Raw genomic sequence first — 25,060 nt, 5'->3', positions numbered from 1 at the left:
CCAGCCCTCTGAACACAGGCTGTGGGATTCTAACAGTAGGCAGTTCCTGCTTCCTCAGGCCTGGCTGCCAGATCTGGGATGGTCCTGAGCCAAGTCACTGCTCTCAGTTGCACCATCAGAGGGTCCCAGCATGTGCCTGGGGTTGTTAGTGCCGGCAGAGTGAGAGCCCATGGAAGGATTCTGCGGGCATACTGGGAAGACGTGTTATGAGGCAGATTGGCAAATTGACATTTTGTCTTTGGCTCTCTCATCTGTCATTGGATGTTTTTGGCTAGGATTGGAGTGCATATTTGATTTACAGGTAATACTTAATCACCAAGTGGAACAACTGAGATCTGTCAAGATTAACTGCTGAACGGTCAGCTGAAATGTGTGGGAATGTAAGCCTGCAGGAAGCTCAAGTTCAAAGTCTCTGACCTTCCTTCCCTGTGACATGGAGCATTTTGTTATAATGCTCAAGTTAGGAGTCAAGGCTGACACTTACTGTGGTAGATATCTATTGTTTGTCATCTCTAATTCTTCTTATTCTGGTAATAGCACCTTAATTTTTCTTTGGAGAACCAAAGGTGCAGTGAATTCATAGGAAATGAATGGTTTGGCTTGAGCTGGTGCTATCCTTAACCTCTAAGGGTAGATGTATGACCCAGGCTTGACCTAACTCCCCCTGGATAGCCATCCAGGAATGGGCATGTGACCCAAGCTGGTCCTGTGAGATTCCTCCTCCCTTAGGACCTTTTGCTGTACAGTCTGGGAAAGAGATGCTCTTGTTAAGCCAGTAGATTTATAAACTTGGAGAGGCCATGACTCTCTTTCTTAATACTTGGGGAACATCCGAGAATGAAGCTACCAGGATAAAAGAAAACTGAGATAACATCGCGTGAGCACCTGCATTCATCAGTACCTGAAGGCCATGCATTCATGAACTTTTAAGTTATATGAGCCAATAAATACTGCTAACTCTCCATTGTGTGTGTATGTGTGTGTGCGCGCGCGCATGCATGGTTGCGTATCTAAAACAATTTGGTTTAGATTCTGTGGCTTGCAACCTGTGTCCTGTCCAAAACAACTTTTATATCATAGAGGGAAGCACCATATTGTGAACACTGATGTGATTTGTCTGGTGGCAAAGATGGACCTATGAAGTCCTAGAGAGATTGCTGAGGCTTGATATGGACTGGAGAGACCACTAGATGAGGAGTTGCAGTTCACAGGTTCTAGGGTGCCTTGGCCCTCATTATTTGGGTAACATGGGCAAGTCTCTTAACCTTTCTGAGCTATAGCACCCAGTACCTGAAAAACGGGACATTAAACTAGTTGTTCTAGAAGTCTCTTTCAGCTCTATATGATCCTGTAAGAGTTTTATTTAATGTCCATGGTTGAAATAGGTATAAAACCCCAAAGCAAACAAATAAAAAGACCCCCAAACTTCAGATCACTGCAGATTGCTTGAAGATCTAGTTTTTTTTTTTTAGTATATAACTTTTAAATAGAAGTATGACTTACAGAAAATTGTTCAAATCATTAAATGTACAGTTTGATGAATTTTCACAAACCGAGAACATTTATGTCATGACTATGACTGGAACATGGACCCTCACCCTAGAAATCCTCTTACCTCCAAGTCAGTACCTTCTTTCAAAGATGACCACAATTTTGGCTTTATACCATGTATTAGTTTTGTCCACTTTTGAATTTTACTTAAATGGAAGCATAGAGTAGGTACTTATTCTTTATTGGGTGTCTGACTTCTTTCACTCAATGTCATGTTTGTGAGAGTCGTGCATATTTTGGGTAGCAGTAGTTCTTCTCATTGCTGTATAGTATGTCACTATGACTACACTACCAATTATTTATCCTACTCTTGGACACTTGGGTTGTTTCACATTATTGTGAATAGTGCTACTATGAACATTCTTGTACATGTTTTAGATGGATAAAAGCCCTCATTTGCATTGAGTAAACAGCTGGCAGTAGGATTGCTGATTTATAGAGTATGCACATGGTCAGCTTTCGTAAATATGACCAATAATTTTTCAGTTCCTACTAGCAATGTCTGAGTTCCCAAAGTTCTACACCCTTGTCTGAGACTGCCATAGTTGGTCTTGTTAATTTTAGTCACTCGGGTGAGTGCTTAGTGATCTCACGTTGCACGTGTGTGTTTTTTAGCTTCACTTTTTTAATTAAAAATTTTCAACATTTTATTATGCAGTAAACCCACAGAAAAGTTGCAAGTATTTTATAGTGCACACTCCTGTGTCATCATCTAGATCCTGCCATTAGCATTTTATTACGCTTTATTTATCACATATCTATCCTTCTATCAGTCCATCAATCTTATTTTTTTTGGAGCACTTCAAGGCTGAGAACATCAGTACACTTCACCTTAAACATCTCAGCATACCTAGCTGTAGACACAGTACTGTGTCTACAGTTACTTTATTCTTTTGATGTTTAATTTATATAGTCAAGTGTATATATCTTAAGTGTCATTTGTTGAGTTTTGACAAATGCCTAGACTTGTGCAGCCCCAAACTGTATCAAGTTATAGAACAGGACCATCACCCACAAAGCCCCTTCCCTTTTATTTTTTATTTTTTATTTTTTAATTTTAATTTAAATTTATTTTTTTCCCTTTCTCTTTTAATCCCCTCCTCGACTCCACCAGAAGCGACCATTGCTCTGATTTTTTTTCCACTCTAGAATCATACTGTGGTTTTAATTTGCATCTTCCTTATGACTGGTGATGCGGAGCACCTTTTAATGTGCTTATGGGCCATTTGGGTTTCCTCTTGTAACATGTCTGAGGATGATTTAAAAAATTAGGGCCAGGGGATGAGAGAAAAGTCCAGTTGATTGGTGATGGGGTGAGGGTCAAGAGTATATTCCTATGACAGTATTATTCCAAGGTGTCTGCCATTAATTGAAGGTGAACTCTCACATCCTGTAAAACTTTTCAACAAGGAAATGCTGATTTATTAAAAACTCATCTAAAAATTGAGTAGAGCAGTAAAATTTTTGAGCATGTCACTTGAAGCCTTATCTTCTAATTATTTCTAGTTATATAACTTTTTATCCAATGACTTGCCAGTCTAGTAGGAGAACTCGAAATCATTAGCAGATTGATAAAGAGATTTGACCAGCAGTTGCCAGAGAAAGTGTGACTCTGGGCTCATCATGTTCGGTCAGACTGGAACTCATGTTGAAAGGTGAGGGTGCTGGTGCAAGGATGGTTGTTTTCATGGCAGGTGACAGAAATGGATCTTTTAAAAATTATTTCCCTGGTTGGTTACAAGGTTAGCAGGTCTTGTATTGCAGAGTTTTAGGCCTTGTTCCTAGCCCCATCATTGGCTGAAGACTGGGTTTTCTGTGGGTTTGTAGGCTATGGGTATTTCCTCCTTCTCCCTGGACCCTGTCTGTCTCATCCTGTCATGGAGAGTGGCCTGGGTGAGGGTAAAAATGAGGTCTCTCACCTCTTCATTTAGCTTTCTAATTCTTATCAGGTGTTATTTCATGAAGGAGCTATTGGTATTGGCCTTGGGCCTCACTCTGAGCTTGTCCTTTGTGGCAACTGTGTCAGAATTCCACCATTGGAGGGGAAAGAAACATAATTGTGAAGGTAGTAGGCCCTTTAAAGAAGGGACTGTTTACAGACCTGTTCACAAGGTGGGGATGGTGAAGCATGCCTAGGAGAGGCAAGGGGAGGTAACGGTGTAAGAAAACTGGAGAGGGAAATCTAGAGTTGAAAGGATAGACTGGTGGAAGGAAGTCACAGCCAGCCACAACCTCACTCCTGAACTCTTATGTACCACTTGCGTTTCCCACGAGCTGAACCCACCTGGAAGCCAGTGGATGAGGCAGTCCTTAGACATAGTCTACTCAGGCTGGCCTCCTAGTGCACAGAGCAGGCAGGAGAAGGGCTAAATGTACGTCCGAATGGGCACATGGAGAGTAACCAGCGTGGAGGTGTAAAAATATTTCCTCTGGAGGAACATATTAGAATCCTCTGTGAATTTGGAAAGGAGCTTGGCTTAGGAATTGATATGAAATCAAATGCAGAGATGTGTGGGTCTTCAACATGGAGATCCTTCCTCTGCTTGGCTTTTTCAGTCAGGAAACAGTGGGAGAGGGGTGCTCCTGGGCTGTGGCACCAAGGGGCTGGGAGGAACAGCGGCATCTGGGAGGAATTGTGGGTTGAGGAGGTGGGGGGAGCCAAATTGAGCTCTTGGGAGGTGAGGGGTACCTGAAAAGTCTGCTTCCTCAGAAAATACTGTCAAATCCCAAAAAGAGTTGGAAGGGTGAGTGGGTGGGGGGAATTGTGGCAGAGCCAAGGATGTACCAGGCAAGAAGGAAAAGTTACTTTGGAGCTGGAGAAGAAGTCAGATGAGAGTTAGAGAACTCAGTCTCTATGCTGGCTCATGGAACAATGAAGGAAGTACAGTGGCCAAGAGCAGAAGGCTGTGGAAAGGGCTGAGCTTAGGCCAGTTGCTAGTGGGAGGAGAGACTGTTCCCTTGGAACTTGATTCTAGGTGATGTGCTCATCCGTGTCTGTGTACGATAGTGGTTCAGAATCTAGATTCTGGAGCCAGAGTACTGGGTTCTAATACCACTTATTAACTGTGAGACTATGGGCAGATTATGTAACTTCTCTGTGTCTTAGATTTCTCATCTGGAAATAGCATTATGATATCCATCTTATAGGGTATATGTATTGAAGTTCAGATGAGTAGACATTAACTTTAAAATAATACCCAGCACAAAGTAACCAGGCAGTCAGTGTTATCTATTAATATGATTGTTATTTTAAACGTACCTATTGCCTGGGCCCCATGAGGTAAGCCAGCATCCATCTCCCAGAGGTTGGGCCTAGGCAGTACCAGATTTTTAAAGCTCCTTGGGTGTTCCTAGTAAGGACTAAGTGGAGTGATTTTAGGGTCAGAGTGGGAAGAGAAGAGTGGTACCACTGGGAAAGAGAAAATGGGAGGAAAGCTGTGATCCAAATTGATCCTTGAGTTAGCAGTGGGAAACGAGCCAAGGAAATTGGCTAGAGTTAGCTTCTATTTGGAGGCTGGCCATTTGTTACAGAGGCAGCTATTTTAAGCTCACCAGTCATTTACACATTAGTATGAATAAGTACTAGGACTTTCGGGTTCTGAATAGGGCAAAGCTGGGGGGAGAGCATGAGGACATGGATATCACAAGGAAGAGTGTTGGGGCAAGGGAGGTGGGGGAGAAGAAAACTTGTTTAAATGTTTTGTTTCTCATCTTGAAGAGTTACTGGCCAGTACCATTTAGGGGCAGAAGTTCCCACAAAGCATTGCTCTAGGTGTGTGTATGTGGGCGGCAGGGGTAGGGGTCTGGAGTTGGGGTTGATAGTAGTTCCACTTTTATGGAACATTCTCCAGGGCAGGTTTCCCTAGAACACAGTGCCATGAACATCTTCATCTGTAATGAAGATATTTTCTAGCTGGCTTGTAGCAACACCAATGGACAGACAGCATTAATACAGTCATTAAGAGCACAGGGAACCCGAGAGGTTCAAACTGGGTTTGAATCCCCGCTTGGCCTGTGGCAAGGTACTCAGATCTCCCAATGCATGTTTCTTTATCAGTAAAATGGGCATAAGAATGTGACTCATTTCATAGAACTGTTGGGAGAATTAAATAAGTTAATATATGGAATAATTTAGAACAGTGGTTCATATATTTTCTTTTTTAATCTTTTTTTCCTCTACTGATTTCTTATGAGAACCTTCTGAAGACATCTAACAAATGACTGCTTGTGTACCCTGGCCCTCTGTCTGGGCCTCCTGCCATCACCCTACATCCTGCGAGGCCCTCCCCCAGGAAGTGTAACTGATCATCCAGCTCTCACTCAGAGCCTCCCGATCTTTGGGGGTAGCATCTTAGAGGCACTTGATATATACTGCCCTGAAGTGGCAGTTTTAAAGCATATGTGTTAAGATAGAGAAATCCTCAAAGGCAAGAACTGTATCTATTTCTCCTATGATTTTAAAAATGGTCTCTTGTCTCCTGTGCAGTGATGTGTGAAGCACCAAGATGTGGGGACTGTATACTTGGGTTTCTATCTTGGCTCTGTGACCTCAAATGAGTCACTAAGGTTTAGGTGGGTCTTGTTTTGTCATGTGTAAAATGAACCTAATAATACTGGGAGCTCTAAGGGTTAAGAGAGAAATGTATGTGACATCAACTCTTCACTGGGAAGTGATGTAACAGGAACTCAGGGCACTGTTGTCCATCTTCCTGTATCCCACTAGAGTGCTTTAGCTAGTGCTGAGCATAATAGTTTCCCGTTAAAAATCCTCTTGGGGAGTTGATGGCTTTCCAGAGCGAAATGCTATAGCTTTTGTTTTGATCTGCATGTCATGTCCTATCTTTCATCTTTTGGGGGAACTCTCCCTACTCCTACCCCATCATGTGGTCCAGGTGGGACTTTGTCAATTAAGACAGGTTGCTCAGCTGGGAGGAAGTTACTGATTGTCACCTAATTGGAGAGAGCCCATCTGCAGAGGATGGCCAGGCCGAAGTGAGAAACGATGGCACCCTCTTGACATTAGGCTGCACTCTACTCGGTAATATGAAGTCATAAAGTCCCACCCCACCTTCTTTTGATTTAAACTTGTGGATTGGATTTCTGCCACTCGCAACTGAGAGTCCTGACTCTCTTTTCCTTACATCCTGCAAGGCAGCAACAGTCTCTCTTGTCCCATTAGCAAAAGAGAGAGAGTGTTACAAGTAAAAAGTCAAAACTGGAAGATTTTATTTAAAATGTATTTATAGTATTATCCTATATAATCAAATGCTGTGCTACCATTAAATGATACTTACTTAACAAGGCAACGTATCAAGGAACAATGAACATGTGTTAGTTTTGCAATTAGAAAACCACCTTTGAAGTAAGTTTTACATCAGGAAGAGTGCTTATAAGTCATGTCTGGGGAACCTCACAACCAGCCTGAATTTAGGTTTCTTTGTTTTTCTTGTTGCTAAACACTTGTAGCATACTCACTAACATGCCAGACATGTTATTTTCAACCTAACAGTGACTTCATGAGGTAAGTTCTATTATTCCCATTTTATAAGTTAGGAAGCTGAGGCACACAAGTAAAGTGACTTCTCCACAGTCACATAGTGGTGGCACCTGGGTTTAAACCCAGCATCCTTTTTCTCAACTCTGAACAACTCCAGTATGCTGCCTCTCATAGGCATTTATTTATTGAACAACTGCTATCTGAAAGGAGAGAAATTGTTTTATTTTTAAAAGGCTTAAACTGTACTTAGTTACCTTTTTTTTTTTTTGTCTTGAGGATTTAACCAATAAAGAGAGAGAAAGTAAGAAAAGAGAAGAAAAACAGAAAGGAAAAAGAGAAAAGAGGGCATGGGAGAGGGAAAGAGAGAGGGGGAAAGAGAGAGGGAAAGGAAAAGTTTGCGTGCGAAAGAGCGCATGGGGTTATGAGGTTGAGGGGAAGATAGAATCACCTGATTTTCTCTTGGGAATTAGTAAATAACTTATTAGGGCTTCTCACTTAAATCTTAATTAGTTGTTTAACCGATATTAGCTCTTTATAATGTTTTTAAAATATAGCTATAATTCACATAACATAGAATTCACCCTTTTAAAGTGTACGGTTCAGTGTATATTCACTATTCAATTCTAAACTTTCTATCACCCGCAAAAGAAACCCTGTACCATTAACAGTCTCTCCTCACCTCCCTCCCTCCCCCCACCCCCGGCAGCCATTAATCTACTCTCTGTCTCTATGGATTTACCTATTCTAGGCATTTCATATAAATGAAATCATACAGTATGTAGCCTTTAGTGTTTGGCTTTTTTCATGTAGCATAATGTTTTCAAGGTTCATCATGTTTATAGCATGTGTCGGTACCTCATTCCTTTTTATGGCTAAGTAATATTCTATTTTATAGATAGAACACATTTATCTATTCATCAGTTGCTGGCCATTTGGGTTGTTTTCACTTCTTGGCTATTGTGAATAATGCCGCTGTGTTTGTGTGGACATGATTTCATTTCTCTTGGATTTATACCTAGGAGTAGAATTGCTGGATCATATTGATGGCTCTATACTTAACTCTTTGAAGAACTGCCAAACTATTCCTAGCTCTTTAACTTCTCATCCTTAAATATCATTTTTGGGAGGTTGCATAAATATAACTTGGTGTCTACGTTCTTTGGCTGCAGTGGAATATGGTATGCCCTTAAAAAAATGGACCCTCTTTTATTGAAGCTGACATGCCATGCAACAGCCTTCTAGAACAGGAAATTGGATTGTGGGTTCATATAGGCCAGGCTTCTGTCCAGTCTACCTGCGGATGCAATGTCCTGAGGGAGGACACCCAACAGTGAGTCTTGACCAACAGTAAAGGGTCATCTGAGGGGCAGGGATGGAAAATGGTCCAGTTTAACCCAACGCAGCAGAGCAACTCCTCACCCCACAAAAGTGACCCCAACACAAGAAATTAAAAAAAACACAAAAAACAGATAGATGATCTGGACTCCCCCTTTTGCCAAGCTCCTCAGTCAGAAATTCCTATGCTAGCCAATAATTAAGGTATGGATGAGCTTTATGATTTATCATATGTTCTCATGAGTAATATATGATGGGTCCTTGAAGTAGCTCCATGAGCTTGGACGAGCAGTTACTTTTCTCTTGATCCCCAGTTTACACCGGAGGACATGAGATTGTGATTTGCTCCAGGTTAGAAAGTGGCCGTTAGTAAGAGACAGATGGAGCATTCAGACTTTTGACTTGGAGTTCTGTACTCTTTTATTATGAGCTCTTGGCAGTGTTTATACTCATTTAAAAATCTGGATAAAGGTGCTCTGATTTTTTTTTTTTTAAAGAATCATGTTAGTAAGAGAGTTCGAGCTTTGCTTTGGGAAGCTTCGATCAAATTATGGTTGGATCTTTGGCTGATCTTAGGGTCTCATTTGAGCTGTAAGAGCAAATAGAAGGATGCTCCTCTTGCTTTAAATAACTAGTAAAATTCAAACTGGTAGATAGGCTCAGCTGTGGGATCAAAAACGGTTTACAGAAACCTTTAGGATGTTTCCGTTTGTCTGAGTGTTTTAAAAATCAGCTTAATTGAGGTTGTCTGAAGGTGTTTGGGTTTCAGAGATGCAGTTGTGTATTTATACTTCACTGTGATTAAACAGATGGACACAAACATCCCTCCTTCTCCCCAAAACCCTAAACTCCATGGCTGTGGCTTTGACTAGAAGTATGAAAACACCTTTTTATTCATAAGACTCAAACCAGGCGCATAGTGGATCTTGTGCAAGTATGATGAAGAAAATACTTTAAAATGTTTTAAAGCTAACTGGGTAGGTACAGATAAATGTTTTGTTACTAACACATTAGAAAATGAAAGTAAAGTGGGTGATTAAGCGTTTGAAGAGGACTTTTTGGCTTCTTCCTGGCTTATCAAAACTATTGATTTAATAGGTAGATCTCAAATTGAGCATGCCCAGAGGAGCACAGATTCTAAAATAGTGGGTCCTAAAATAAGGCATTTTAACTGATAGAGTGCTCTTTAAGCTGTTACCCCTTGACTGTAATGTAGCCGGTACACACTGAGGTAGTCAGTTTCCAGCCAAGCTGAGCAAGCCTCGCAGTGTCCTGGAGGGCCTGGGAATCAGGTCACTGATAGGGCGGTGGTACCTGCAGGAACTCGGAACCTGGTCCTGAGGGCCATGGGTGCTACTTAATCACAGCACTGTGTCTGACAGACCACTAGAGGCTAGGCAGAGCTTCCGCCTCTGGTTCTGGGGCCTTGAAGGTTTCTTCCAAGCCTCTGGTGCCTCCTCCCTTAACTAACTTTTCTAATGATAGGATTGGGGGATGGGGCTCTGAGAATTACAAGGTGTTTGAGCTTCCCCAAGCACCATTCACTTAGACTGACCTGGGCATGACTTGCTCTAGAGGAAGCTGGGAGTTTTCTTCTTTCTGCATGCCCTTCCCAGTGCGTCTCTGATGTACAGAGAGTGTTTTCTTTCCTTTGGGTGTGTGTTTGCACATTTCTTGCCAGCACTGTCTCCAGACATCAGGGCGTTTGCAGTCTTGAGCTGGGCAAGGCTCTCAGCCAGCCACCAGCTGGGGGTTTTCTGGTGGTCTTTCCACCCGCACCCTGGGAAACTAGCTTTTCTCACAGTATCTCGGTGGAGCGCCCCAGCCATAGTTTGGAACTCCTTTTCAGGAACTGGCTATGCATCTCCAGAAAACACTCATGATCTTTGGTACCAAGTGGCTTCTGTTGGGTGCTTTCCCCCTTCCTCAGCCAATTGCCAGTCTCCGATTAGGGGTTTGGTGTTTAGAGGATTCTCAGAGGAGCTATTGATCTGGCCAGTTGTGTCTGTCCTGTAATTCTCTTCTTGCTTAAAGAAAGACTATACTTTCTTATTAGAAATCCAGTGTCCATCGGTATTGATTTATATAGTCATTTCTCAGGCCCTTTCTTGTCTGATATTAAGGGTTCTGCAGAGATTGGCCACTCTGGGCTGATCTCACAACTTTGAATGGAATTCACTCTGGTCTGATTGACCCAGGCCCCCAAAAGTGCACCTTGAGGCCTCATGCTCTGATCTGAGTCATTCTCTTTCATGTGGGGATAATGTTCTTGGGCCTGATAGTACCCGTAAGAGACAGAGGTTCATCTGTTCTCCTGAGTACCTTTTGGTGAGTACTTCAGCAGCCATGGTCAGAACATTCTCATGGCTCTGTTTTGGAGACAGTGAGAGTGTAGGTGGGCACAGCAGCAGATTCCTCAGGTTCAAAGAGGGCCCCGGAATGGAATCAATTACCAACCTCCTCCTGCCCCTTGAAGTCCATGGAGCCACGAGAGTCTCCCTGTGATCACATCTCGAGCAGGCTGCTGGTCTACCACTGTGAGCACGCCATCTACTTCTTTCAAGCTGCTGAGTGTGGACTCTACGCCTGGCTGGGGCCCTTACTGTTCTCAGCCCTAGGCCACATCGGGGTAAAGATGGGCCTGGGCCTGCCTGAGCCCCTTCCTTGTCGGCCCCTTTTTCTTCCATGCTCATCAGCTCGAACTGTGATCTCCCCTTTGCCCGTGGAGTCCATCTAACACACTGTATTAGCTTGGGCTGCCAGAACAAAGTGCCACAGACCAGGGTAGGCAGCGGAGGCTTAAACAATAGATACTTATTTTCTCAAAGTTCTGGAGGCTGGAAGTTCAAGATCAAAGTGTTATTAGCAGGGTTGTTTCCTCTGAGGCCTCTCTCCTTGATTGTAGATGGTGCCTTCTCATTGTGTTTTCACATGGTCTGCACTCTGTGTTTGTCTGTGTCCCAATCTCTTCTTATGAGGACACCAGTCATATTGGATTAGGGCCCACTCTAGTGACTTTATTTTAACTTAATCACCTCTTTAAAGACCCTTTCTCCAAACACAGTCACATCCTGAGGTACTAGGGTTAGGACTTCAACATATGAATTTTGGGGGCAATGCAATTCAGCTTATGTCACACACTCTATTATTTTTGTCTGAACTCCCATGAGTTCAGCCTGTGCCTGCATACAGAACTGTGTGTCTTGATCAACGCTGCATGGAATTTGAAAAAATAATAAAATTTACATAAGTTTGTAATATATCTGAGAATCTTTTTCTGTAAGGTAATTACTGGTTTTAGTGCTGTCATGTTTCCTCTTTTTAAACCTTTAAAAATATGTAGTTACTTACTATACACTAACTATATAGTCTGTTTTATTGACTTTATTTTGCGTGTGTTTCTTCAGATAATTTGAAAGGTTTACAATCTGCTTTTGGTTTATAACAACTGTATAACTTTAATATATACTCTACCCTATTTCTTTAATGTACTTACTGACTCACCACTGTGAGCCGTGACAAAATTATTCTGACAAGTGATAATCTTAACAAAAACAAGTAACATTTATTATGCTTTACAAAAATAAAAATTAACCCTCGCCACAACCCTGCATTGTAAGGTATCTATTATACACATTTTAAAGGTGAGGAATTCATAGAAAGCTTGCTCGAGGCCACTTGTTTTAGCACCTAGCAGAGTCGGATTCTGAAGTCCTGCCCCTAATCTTGTGTTGTGGGGCCTGCATGTTCCAGGTAGCCGCCAGCACTGCCTCCAATCCCTCCCTTTTACTTCTTTGAAGCTGGGTTCCCTGGAGGGGAGAATTCAGAGCTGCTATTTTAGGTGCTTGGACCTGCCCTGGGGTATCTGCAGGGTTTATTTAGGCCTACCTGGGCACTCATTCAAACGTGGCTCTGGAGTCCCCTCAATGTAGCCTGTGGACACCATCCCAGACAGGAAATTTCAGAGGTGAGTCAGGACCAGGGCCCTGGGGCATCTCCCTGGGTCTCCAGAAGTAGCCTTCCATGGCTCTCAGATGGGCCCAGCTGGGTGGGGGCAGCTCAGCAGCCATCAGATCCCTCTGTGTGTGTCTACTCCTGCTTGAGGGATCCACTGAGGCACAGTGGGGTGGTGACTAGCATGAGGTCCTTCATCTTTAGCACTTATGTTAGCAGTACCATAGAGGGGAATCAAATTCTTTTTACCTCAGTGTGGTGGTAGCATAGAGGGGCACAGTGATAATCACAGTGCATGACCACCTGTCCTCTGGGGCAGGGGTCCCCAACCCAGGGTCCACAGACCACTACCGGTTTGTGACTTGTTAGGAACTGGGCTGTACAGCAGGAGGTGAGCAGTGGACAAGGGAGCAAAGCTTCATCTGTATTTGTAGCCGCTCCCCAGTACTAGCATCACCTCCTCAGCTCCACTTTAGATCATCAGGCATTAGATTCTCATAGGAACACCAGTCTCTGGTGCCAAAAGGGCTGGAGACCGCTGCTCTGGGGGACTTCTGGTGAGGAGCACCTTAGCAGCAGTATCAGCCAGGCTTTAACCAGAGAAGCAGAACCAGTAGGAGATACACACATAGATATAAATGTATGTCATACACATAGACATACACACATGTAGACATAGGCACACATGCACATATATACATAGACATATGTGTAGACAGACAGATTCATAGACTTACACACAGTGCACAGACACACACAGGCATATGTAGACACATAAATATATACATTTTTATTTATTTTTAATTAATTTATTTTAGGTGAGGCAACCCTTCATTGACCTCACAGATTGTAATCTTGTCAGCTTACAATCCCTTATTTATTTATATTTATGCCTACAGCACCTGGTCTTCCTAGGAGGTCTCCCATCCAAGTACTAACCAGGCCCGACGCTGCTTAGCTTCCGAGATCTGACGGGATCAGGCTTGTTCAGGGTGGCATGGCCATAGACAATATATACATTTTTAAAGAGAGGTTTTGTTTTTTTTTTTTATACAGGGAATTGGTCTTTTGCCATTGAGGGGTTAAGCTGTCTCTGTGAGGCTGTGGTCTCCACAACTGATGCTGGAGTTTGAAACCCACAGGGCAGCCCGAGTCAGGAAGGAAATATCATGAGCTGGAACTCCTCAAGGACAGACTGAGATTGCCTCTCACCTTAGTGGTGTGGGGGTCCTGCAGAAGCCTGGCCCTTTGTCACAGAGCGAACCACCTAGACCTGGCTTAGGCATCAGAGAAGCTGAGTGGGGTCTGGGGGAGGGTGGGGTATCTGTGGCTGGGCCAGTGCTTCATGCCAGAGAGGGAGTCAGCACGTCAGCAACAACATGCATGGCTTCTGTTTCCCTTGTGCCCTCCAGACCTCTCAAGAATTTTCCTATGGTCTACCCTAACCAGTACATACAAGACAGTGAATTCTGGGAACTGAAGTTCAGCATCGCCAAGTCGACACATTAGAAATCCATCACACCACCAGAAGGTTGGGTGAACTGGTGGGAGGACAGTAGATGCGGGAGTCAGAGCGATCTGAATTTACGGAAATTACCTGATTTGTGCCTCTTCGATGAAAGAGGAATAATAATACAAATCCCCCCTTTAAAGAGGGTCATTAATTGGGTGTATTAAATGGAATTAAGGATGTCAGGTGTCTCTGTTTGCTCCTGGACCTAGGGTAGTAATCTCAGGCCTTGTACAGTTTTTGACAGTATCCAAGAACACAATATCACCACATAAAGTTTCATTCTGTCCCCTCAGTAAGTGGCTTCTTCACATAGGGCTTGTGTATTCCCTACATTAAATTTACTCCTAGGAAGTTGAAATGTCTTCTTGTTATTGTGAGTGAAAATTTAATTATGTTTTCAAATTGGTTATATATATGGTTTCAGAAAGATGTTAATAAATAGTCATGTTCTGTCTTTAATGAGAATTCCTCTGGGGTTTCATCATAACTCTAATAACTGGCTGTTGGTTTTAGATAGCATGTATATTTTCTATTTAGCATTTTAATATCCCTTTTATGTGTGTTTTTCTGTGTCCTCATGGAGAATATAAGATTAGACTGGTCCTAATACCGAATAGAAGTACTTTTGAAGCCACAAAAAGGTGTGGATTTTGTCAACTGATGCCTTCCTTGCAAGCATTTCTCAATCATATATTTTTTCATTTTTGAAATATTAATGTGATTAATGACATTAATAAATTTCCTAGCAGGGCAGATGTTGCAATCAGAGGCAGTTGGGTGGAAAGAGCATAGGCCAGAGTATCTGGAAACCTGGATTCTAGTCCTGGTTTGGTTCTTGATTACAAATTTGACCTTGGACAAGGCAGTATGTTTCATTATTCCTTTTAATAATGTCCTGCATCTCTGTCTCCTTATTTGTGAAATGGCATAGTTAGGTTTTCCCTCCCTTCTTACGAGTGAGTTAGAAGGATAGCAATGAATCAATAGTTCCTTCTTCTACACTTTTTAAAATGCTTTTCCATCTATAAAAGAACCATGAAAAGTGTCACATGAGGGGGTATTATGATCCTACTTAACATACCCCCATCAACCAAGAATTCATTTGTTCATTCACTCATTCATCCAACAAATATTTATTGAGCAACTGCAGTGTTCTAGGAATTGTTCCCAACATGGAGAATACAACAGTAAACAAGGTAGACACAGTCCTTGCACAGTGGCGCTTAAATTCCAATAAACACACACACTTTCACATATACGTCAGCTGAGTGACACATACTATGAAGATATATAAAGCAGGGAGAGGGGATGGAGAGCAAGGCGGATTGGGAGAGGCTTCCTTTAAGTGGGGTGGTCAGGGAAGACTTCTCTGAGGTGACATTTGAGCAGAGAACTAAATGAAGAGAGAGAATGAGCTGGATGAAGATCTGGGGGAAGAATGCTTTCCACAGAGGAAGAGTAAGTGCAAAGTCCCTGTGGAACAGCAGTGATGCCATGCAGCTTGAGTTGGGTAAACAGACAGGAGGTAAGGGAAAGGATTTGTAGTCTGAGTGGTCAAGGAGGGCCAGATACTGCAGGACCTCATGGGCCATCACAAAGACTCATTTTCTTTTTAAGTGTGAAGGGAAGCCATTGGGGGCTTGTGAGCTGTGTGTGACACGATCAGGTTTCTTATCCTAAATTGGTCACTGGCTGCCAGTGGAGAATGGATTGAAGCGGGTTATGAGTTGAGGCAAACAGATCCAAAGGGATGGTTAGCTCTATCTGGGATAATGGCAGCGGAGTTGGCAGCGAAGTTGGTGAGAAGCATCGGATTTGGGGTCCAGTTTGAAGGAGACGCTGACAGGATTTGCTGATGGATTACAAGTCTCATCTTAGAGACAGCTACTTGGCTTTTCCTGTGAGAAGAAAATGTGTCAGCTCCCCCTTCTACAGTCTGGGGAAATCTGGCTGCATTTTCCACAGCACCGTTGTGCTGAGTCGGGAGAAACTCTGAGGACCCCCAGCAACTCTCCAAACCTCTGGCTAGATGGAGAGATGAAAATAACTAAAGGGTTTAGATGTCCTTGGGAGAAATTCTGTTCCATGGCCAAGCCCAGAAACACTCTAGGGTTGATCCGATCCACGGGAGAAGAAGCTGCCCACACACCCCAGCCTCCCCGTGGGTCATCGGTGATTCGCTCGGAAAGAAAGATGAGCAAGTTGGCCGGGTGCCACCCTGTTACAGTCGGCGTTAGTCATGGGACACTTTGCCACGGGTGACATTGTGGTTAATTAATAAAAGACAGACAACATTTGGGAGGCATTTGCTTTAATTCGGGGCGTCTAGTCCTTCTGCAGGCAGCCCGTTGTGCTGTTGCAGCCTGAACCCACCCATGTGCTCCAGTGGGGCCAAGTTGCTAATTTATGTCCTTGTTCTTTAAACTCTCCCCCTAACTCCTTCCGAACTCTGAAAAGGAAGAAGTCTTATTTCTTCTTAAATATCACAGCTTCAAGTCTTCCCCACTGTTTTCTGCTGGTATTCCTTCCTTTGATCTTCTGTTGAAAATTAATTTCCTTCCCAGAGCTTAGGCATCCAGCTCTGAGCAGCGCCCATCTCCTTTGGCTGCCAGGCACCCCATCACCACGCCCCCAGGTCTGAGGCCTGGGGATGTTCTCACTGCGTCTATGTGCTCGCTGGGCACCGAGCTCAGAAGGAGGTACCAGAGCCTTGGATGGAAGGGAAAGAAAAAGAAGGCATTGTGCCGGCACTGCCGGGTTATTTCCCTCCATGTGGAGACAGGAAAACACATGTTAAAAATAATATTAAAAGGTAAAATCAGAAACATAAATGTATACCAGCAGAACCTGTTGAGACATTCATAGCTGCTCCCTAACCCTTATTAGTTTAGGCCAGCTCAGTCCCTGGCCTTCCTTGTGGAGAACCAGTCTGAGTAATGGGCAGAGGGACAAAATTGGAGAGGTCTGGAAGTTTCAGGACGGCGAGAGAAAGGACTGATCTTGAACCTCTGTGTGTGAGGGTCTGTCTTCTGTCTGTGTTTTGTGGAAGGATGCCTGCTGGGGAGAAAGGCCCAACCAAGCTGGGGGGTGGGGGAGGGCAGGAATTTAAAGTCCTTTAGATAAAGGGAGGAAGGAGATTTGCCTGTGAGTCAGGTTGAAAGAGAGGATAAGATTTTCAGTTCTGCTCTGTTACGAATGTAGCCCCTCACCCCCCTTTTTAAAGAGATTTTAGTTAAAAATCAAATTGCTTTTGAAGTAAGTTTTGGTGACCTGAGTGATGTTTTTCCAAATGTGATACCATAAGAGACTGAGTTACAGCTCTAGACAAAGACATGGATGATGAGTGGCAATCATCTTTATGTGTACACATGTGTTTACATGTATACATATATGCAAAGTGGGGTGGGATTGAAGAGCAGGAATTCAGAATTGCTGGGTTATATGGTAATTAAGCTTTTGAGGAACTGGCAGCTATTTTGCAAAGTTGCTCTGTAGTTTTGTTTTCCTACCTGTTTGAGGGTCTAATATCTACATCTTCACCAATATTTGTTACTATCTGTTTTTTTTTTTTTTGATTATAGCCATCCTAGTGGGTGTGAAGCAGTGTGTTCTATAGTTTTGATTTGCATTTCCCTAAAGGCAAATGACATTGAAGCTGTTCGTGTGCTTATTGCCTACTCTTATATCTTTTTTGGAGAAAGATCTTTGTCCATGTTTAAAAAATTGTTAAATAACAATTTTTTTTTCTTATAAGTGTTCTTTATATATTCCAGATAAAAATCCCTTATTAGATATATGATTTACAAGTTTTTTTCTTCCGTTCTGTGGGTTCCCTTGCTTATGCTTTTTATTGTAATACTTAAAATATTACCTAATCCAAAGTCATGAAGATTTACACTTGTATTTTCTTGTATAGTGTTAGCTCTTACATTTAGAACCTGAGCTATGTTGAGTTAATTTTTGTAAACGGCGTGAGAAAGGGGACAGCTTTATTCTTTTGCATGTGGCTCTCTGTTGTCCCAGCATCATTTGTTAAAAAGATTGTTCTTTCCCCATGTATAGTCTTGGCATTTGTCATCGAGGCTTCTTTAACTGTGTTATTTATTTAAATCAACGGGTGGGGAAGCCTCTTGTCATGTCTGTCTACTGACCCACAGGGAGAAATCAAATCAATCAAGGATCATTTACATTAAAAGATGCCTTTGTTTGGAATTTTAAACAAGATTTCAATTAAAACTTTTACCGAAAATGAAAATAGGCAATGAACAATGCTGTTGAATAAATATAAGTAATGAAACACTGAGTTTTATATTCTGGCCCAGTTAAGGGTGAGCGGGGGAGGCACTTGGCCTCAGCTTGCTCTGGAATTCGATGGTCTGTGGATTGAAAATCAGAGCTGAGTGCACCAAGTGTGGGAGCCTGGACTGTGGTTCTGTGAGCACAGGATCCCCATGTCCCCCTCCCCCCTCCCCCCACACTCTCCCTTAAAGCTCCTCAGCAGCAGGAGGTCAGTGCAGGGACAGCGGGCAGAGGGGAGCAGTCATCTGTGGGACACTCCACGTTGTTTCTTGGCCTTGATTTAGGAAGGGGATTAGGGAATTGTTTCCTCTAGAAGCCTCCACCGCAGAATGGAATCAGAATGGAATCCTGGAGCGCTGTGGCCTCTGGCTCCCACGTGTGGGTTGGGTGGTGGAGCCGCCCCGGAACCTGGGGTGTGGGCCAGGAGGATGCACGCATAGCCTCATGTGTGACTCGGGGCCCCAGGCGGGGCAGGGCCGTGTGCTGGGCTCCCAGGCCTGGCCTGACTCCTTGGAAACTGGACCCGGAGCCCCTGCTGGCCCCGCTGCTCCTGGGAGTCCACCCAAGCTGAATACCCGAGAACAGAGGATTAGCTAAGCCCCAGATGTTTAGAGCCCTGACTCAGTATTTGCATGTGCTCTGTCGAGAGCTTATGTGGCCCCAGAGGTGGTCCTGGAATTGGCTCAGATCTTTGCATGGTTCTGGTGTTTAATCAGCATTTCCAGGGAGAGGCTTGGGGTTCTAGGGTTTACTCAGAGCTTTCTGCCCAGGTCCACTCAGCCTGGTTGTTGGAACTTGCCTTGTTTCAAGGCTTAGAGGCCTGGAGACAGGGCTCATGTCTTGGAGGGGAATCCAGTCAGAGCTCTGGGTTAGGGACGTTCTCTGCCTAGGTCCAGCATGTCCCTTGTTCAGGTTAGTGCTGTAAAATCAAAGTTCTTAAGTAAGAGTTGTGTCCTCTAGCCCTGAGTCTCACCCTCTGTGAGTAGTGCACAGTTGAAATGCTTTCAGGGGCGTTGGTGTGGCTGTTGACGATGAGGGTTCTGGAGCAAAGAAAAAGTGAGCATTGCATGCAGTCCTTCCAGCCCAGGTCTCCATCTGTGGAGCCAGTTAGCAAAGCCCCAGCCCCTGCCCCATTAGCCCCCAGCTGGCCCAGTTCCATACCGCAGGCTGTGCAAAAGTGGGAGGGCTACATGGTGGCCCCTGGAAGCCAGAAGTTCTCCTGATGCAAGCAGAAGCTGGATCCAGGAGGGGCTTGTGGAGGCGCTGCTGCCTTCTTTCCCAGGGATTCCCGAGTCACTGCTTAGAAATTAGCCCCAGAGTTCAGAGCAGAGCTGATACCCACAATCACAGAATGTTGAATTATCTCTGGTGTGTGGTGACTGATGCAGATGTCAGGGGACAGGTACGTCACTAAGATCTGAGGAATTATGTGCCACTGGAAACAGGCAGCATCAGCCAGTCATGGGTACCATTATGCCCAGCTGGAAATCTGAAATCTCTCCATCTTGTAATGTTGGTAATTGATTCAAATCAAAAACAACAGCAAACAATGCAGTGTGCTGTTCAAAACCTACCAGTGACCTTGATCCAGCCTTCAGGTTGTATCCTTCTCCCAATCCGGTAAGCAACCTGCACTCACACCCCAGTTTCTAGACTTCCAGCTCTGGTGCTATGTCTAGTCAACCAAACCATTACTCTCCAGTTAGGAAATGGAGACCCAACGAGGTTAAGGAAGATCATCTGGCTTAGTGAGGCGCGAAGTCAGGATTTGAACCTAGAACCGCTGTCTATCTGCTCCGTTGTCACTGGGACGAGAATCCAGGTCTGCTGGGTTCTGTAGCATATTCCCTTTCCACAGCTGGGATTGGCGCCTGACCTTCAAAGCAGGGCTGTTGCTAGACCAGCAAGCAGCTTCCCTGACTTCTGTGGACTTTCCAGGAACAGGAGATCTTGAGGGTGTGTGCTTGCATGTGCTTGCATGTTCTTGCATGTGCTCACAATTGTGCACATGTGCACGTGAATTCTCTCTTCCTCTTCTCCCTTACTCTCATTCATTATGGGTTTCCTCCCTGAGAACTCCGAGGAATTCCTCCAGAAGGAAGGTATTTGGAGCAAATGCTTTTTCTTGTCTGAGGATCGGCTCCCTTCTGCAGGAAGAGCCCATTTAACCCCTGCCCTCTCTTGAGTCACTGGGTCAGTCACTGCTGATGAGTTGGTGACCAGGGAAGGCCAATAGTGTTGTCAGGCCCAGCCCCTGTTGTGGGCACCCTGTGGGTCAGGGGGCTTCTCTGAGATGGTGAACCAGGTGACACATGAGTCTAGGCTACAGACTGGCGGCACCCACAATGGTCAGACCATAGGAGCTCACAGAGTCTAACTCGTCCAGCTCCCTCTGGCTCTGTGATATAAATTGGGAGGAGGGTTTGGGTATGTGTAAGGGTGGGAGAAGAGGAGGGAAGTGTTAATAAATAAAACAGGGTGGAGGGCTTCTAAAAGATTTACTAGCTAAATATTTTCCGGATGTTTTCCTAGGCCTTTAAGGCTGATCCAGAGGAGGGCTTAACAGGACTTCAGTGGTCCCTACTCTCAGCCAACCCCTCATACCCTGGCCTCATTCCCAGCACCACCCAGATCCCACCCACCCCCAGTTTCTCCATCACGATTTACTCCCCTCTTTCATTCTACTGGGAAAGAAAGAACAATTTCCTTGCTTTCCTGGTTTTAATCATACATGTAGTTACACAACCTGTTTTCTTCTTTAAACATAATATTTTTGAATATCTTTCTCTGTCACTAAGTGTATCAAAAGCCTTTTTTTTTAAGTATTTGCTATTAGTTCATTATATGAATGAACTATTTATTATTTAAATCCCCTAGTGATGGACACTGAGATTACTTTTTTTTTTCCCACTCTTATTAAAATTACTGAAGCTGATATTCTCTGTGATGTCATCTTTTTGTGCTGAGATTAATTTCCTGGAAAAAAGAGTGCTATACCAATTTTTTAGCTCTGGAGAATACCTGAAGCCCCATTCTCTGGCCAAGGCTAGGATTTGGTGTCCTAAAGGGAGTTCTTAATGGCATCTGTCGTGACCTGCCAATGATGTTGTGGAAGCTAGATGAGAGGGAGGCCACGTCTCTGCTAGTGGGGCTCATGTCTGTGTGTGGGGTGCATAGGATATCTTGGTTCCCTCCTTTGGGATTTGGTAAGGGACTATTGTGGAGGCTGTCTTTCCTCTAGGGCTTTGTTCTGGGGGTCTCATTTAGGACCCCTGCGTGTGGCCCGAGTTCTGCAGTGTGAGTGAGGGGCATTCTGCCCTGGACCGTTCATTTGCTTTCACTCTTGGACTGGCCTTTCCTTGTTGGAGGCTTGTGCAAGGCCACGCCACGAAGGGCCGGTTGGAGCCGGGAGCCATGTGGGGAGCCCTCTTGGGCACAGTGACTGCTCTGTTTCCTCCTCCACCTCGCCAGGGGCCTCCATTCACTGCAAGGAGAGTCACGCATTTCCCCTTGAGATAAGAATAGAGCCTGACTGTGCCCCAGGACAGAGTCCAGCTTCTTCAGCTAGCCCTTCGAGGCCTGGCAAGGGCTCCCAGATGGTACTGGCATGAGTGGGCCCTGGCTGCCTGCCCCGCCGGCCACTTGTGCATTGTGCGGCTGGGACACTGGGTACAGTGTGCTCGCGTGGACTGCCGCCTCACCCCACCACTGTCTCCATGCTCTGCTCAGGATGGTGGGTCTTGGCCTGGAATCAGCTGCTCCAGGGTTCTGCTGTGCCCCTTCCCTTCTCTGGGGCCTTGGACTCTACCCTCCAAGCTTTGAGAACTCCCCTGAGTAGCCACGCCTGTCTATTCCTGGACCGGGGAATAGAGCCCTTGCTTGGAGAGGGGAGCAAGCTGTAGGAGAGGGCCTGCAGTTGGATGTTGAAGGCAGCAGCCTAGGGACCCCAGTGGCTTCTTTCTGCAACCCTAAGGAACAGGAAACAAGAACTGGCAGGGGCCACAGTTTGTGTGAGTGGTGACTGGGTGCTGGGACTTCCACCCTTAGCCCCACCTGTCTTTGAAGAGGGAGCTGGAACAGCCCGTGTTAGTTCAACAGCAGGACTGGACCAGGTGTTGTTAACCGGGGTTGGGGGTAGAGGGCAGCAAGGGGTGGAGCGTTCCTGGCTATCCTTGCGATCATTTTGGGCGATCCCTAGTGTACATTTTAGTTTCCGTATTCTGAGGTGAGGCTTCTGGAAGTGTGGTCCCTGGACCAGCAGCATTTGCATCAGCATCACCTGGGAACTCGCTGGAGATGCATGTTCTCAGACCCCACACCCAGACCTGCTCAGTCAGAAACCACGAGTGTCCCCCGCCTACCCCCCGCATCTATGTTTAAGGAGCTCTCCTCCAGGCAATTCTGCTGCCATTCCAAAGCTTCCTGGACCACTGCCGTCAGTAGGGTGTTTGAAAAACAGCTTTCAGTGTTTTCCCTGTGTTTGACAGGTGACTCAAATCAAGTGTGGAAGGCCACAAGCTACCTACAGGGTGTGTGCCTCATCTAAAGGCATTCAAATAAAGAGATATAAAAATATTTGTTTGAACACAGAGTCTGCCATTTGCCCTTAAAAAAGTGAAGATCTTTAATTTGCACATGTTCACATATTTCAGTTAATTCCATAGTGGTATGATGTTGTGTTTTAGGTATATGGGTGAAAAAAAGAAGGCTTGTGGTCATAAATAACGTGGTGTAGTGGAGATGTGACTGGGAGCTGGGGGCTTTCCACCCTCCCTTCTGTGGCTGTTTAACCAAACCTGCCGTCATCAACCCTAAGGTAGGGAGGTGATCACGCTGCCCTTCCGGTGGGGAGCTCCTGGTAAGCCAGGCGCCAGGTGGCTCCTTGCCTGGTTTGGAAAAAGGAGTGTGTTTTTGAGTAGGGCCACATAAATAAACCCAGGTGTTTGGGAAAGTGCCTGGAGCGAAGGTTATCTGGGTTCTTATCTGAACATGCCTGAGACTGAGGAGAAGACGTGGGTTTCTAAAAGATGCTGGCTTAGGCACTAGCTACTTTTCCAAGGAGAAAGCACTGTTTATTTGAAAGTCTTCAGTGGGCAGAGAGGGTGAGCGAAAACACAGTGGCTGGCTGTTTTTGAGGCTTCAGGAGTTTCCAAAGCACAGTCCTTTGGGTGGGTCTGGGAGAGTGGTGCTGCTCCTGTTTACAGATGAGAAGGCGTACTTGGGATTCAGGTCACATAGCTAACTAGTAAGTTGTGTCCTCCGACGTTCTTCTCTCTCTCGCCACCTCCGAGCACCACCGAGGGCAGTGGTGCTCACACCATTTGGAGAGTGGGGCTTCGACTGGTGGACTTTGCATGGCCGGCTTCTTGGTCATATCTCAGTGCCATTGGTGAGAGGTAAGGATGTCACCACATGCTTTTGGAGGCTTTGTGTCAAGGGGCCACAGAGCTCCAGGTAGCCATGGATCTGCCTACCACCTCCTCCCAAGTCTTCCCCCATGACAGTTTGCCTCAGTGGTTTCTGAGATGACTGTGCTGTGCTTGGGGGAAGGTTGCTGAGCTTTTTTCTGAGGTGCCGGTGGCACCCAGGAATCTTCTAGTTTTCTGAGACTTTGTTGGGATGAAGGAGGTAGGAGAAGCATATGAGAGAGGTTGATGAGGAATAAGAAGTAAGCAATCTCAGTGGTATAAGGGCAGATTTTTCAGTTCCTTTGTACGTACCCACCAATAAATGTGTGGCCTCATGTATGGATAGACTATTTTAACACAAATTTGTCGATTGAAAAATATTTAATAAAAGATACCATTTACTGTTTTTCAGGCACCATTCTAAATGCTCATTTAATCCTCACAGCAAGCTTATAAATATTGCCAGGCCCATTTTACACATGGGGAAACCAAGTCACAGAGGAGTTAAGTCATTTCTTTAGTGTCACCCAGCCAGCGAAAGGGTTTGTACCCAGGCCATCTCTCTCCAGAGCCCCTGATCTAAACGACAGCATACTCCTTCCTTCAGTACCCCCATCCCATAGAGGAGGAGGGAAGGACCCCTTCAGCCCCTGCAGCTCTGTCACTACCCCATCCTAAATGCATCTGCGCACTCAGTTTGAATAAGTAGATGGTTTCCAAGTTTGGGGTCCCAGTAGGCCTTTGCTTCACGTGGCTATTGCGAAGGGGAGGAAAAGACGAGAATGAGAGTAGTCGGGGAGAGGCACCCACATAGCCTCCTTACCTACATGTCTTCTTCCTCCACCCCCATGCCCGCCTGTGAAGCTGGTGAGGGATGGAGGGCTCAGAGCAGCTTTGTTGAGAATCATCTGTTTGCTTTGAAGAACAGACCTTCCACTTGTGGTCTGGGATTGAGTCCTGGTCTAGCTGAACCTTTAGGGGAGACACATATTGGGAAAGAAAAGTTATAGTGCCCCATCTTCTCAGTTTCCCACAACTCTGGGGGGAGATGAGATTGGAACAGTTTATGGTAGGGCTGAGGGAGGTGGATGACACCAGTTCCTGGTGGCTGTTCCTTTGCATTGGTGGCTGTGTCATCCACTGGGGCCTAAGGCCAGCACTGGTCCAGCTGGCTCACTGCTGGACATGGAGTGGAAAGAGATGGAGGGTCCAGCGTCCAAGTCGGGTATGCACCAAAGGTCAGTCTTGACTTTACTCCAAACAGGAAGAGCCTTTGTGCTTGGCTCACTTGTAGTTCCTTGATGGTTAGTGCTGCTAAGAGTTCCCACTTGTGGTCAGAGGTGTGAGCTGCCAAACAAGTTTAATCTTCTAGCTGCCAAACCAGCCTAGGTGTGACATCCCTGCTCATCTTCTACTCCCAGGCCACTGTGGCCCTGGGAATGAGCGTAGCCAGGGAAAAGGAAACAAAGTCTGCCCAACAGAGATGCTCAGATCAGAGGAGAT

The 25,060-nt window shown here is 45.1% G+C and overlaps 1 protein-coding gene and 1 non-coding gene across 3 annotated transcripts in view; one reads left to right on the top strand and one right to left on the bottom strand.

Annotated features, from left to right (window-relative positions):
- Nucleotides 1–25,060, top strand: part of GAS7 (growth arrest specific 7) — a 204,732-nt gene that overhangs the window by 26,716 nt on the left and 152,956 nt on the right. The gene's annotated exons all lie outside the window — the stretch shown is intronic.
- On the bottom strand, nucleotides 13,228–13,346 carry LOC120589959 (5S ribosomal RNA). The gene has a single exon (XR_005649590.1). It is a non-coding gene; the product is annotated as a 5S ribosomal RNA (ribosomal RNA).

The sequence above is a fragment of the Pteropus medius genome, unplaced genomic scaffold, assembly GCF_902729225.1.
Source record: "Pteropus medius unplaced genomic scaffold, Ma_sr-lr_union100, whole genome shotgun sequence".
NCBI classification, from domain to species: Eukaryota; Metazoa; Chordata; class Mammalia; order Chiroptera; family Pteropodidae; genus Pteropus; species Pteropus medius.
The sequence above is the reverse complement of the archived record's forward strand: the minus strand, read 5'-3'. Positions and strand labels throughout refer to the sequence as shown.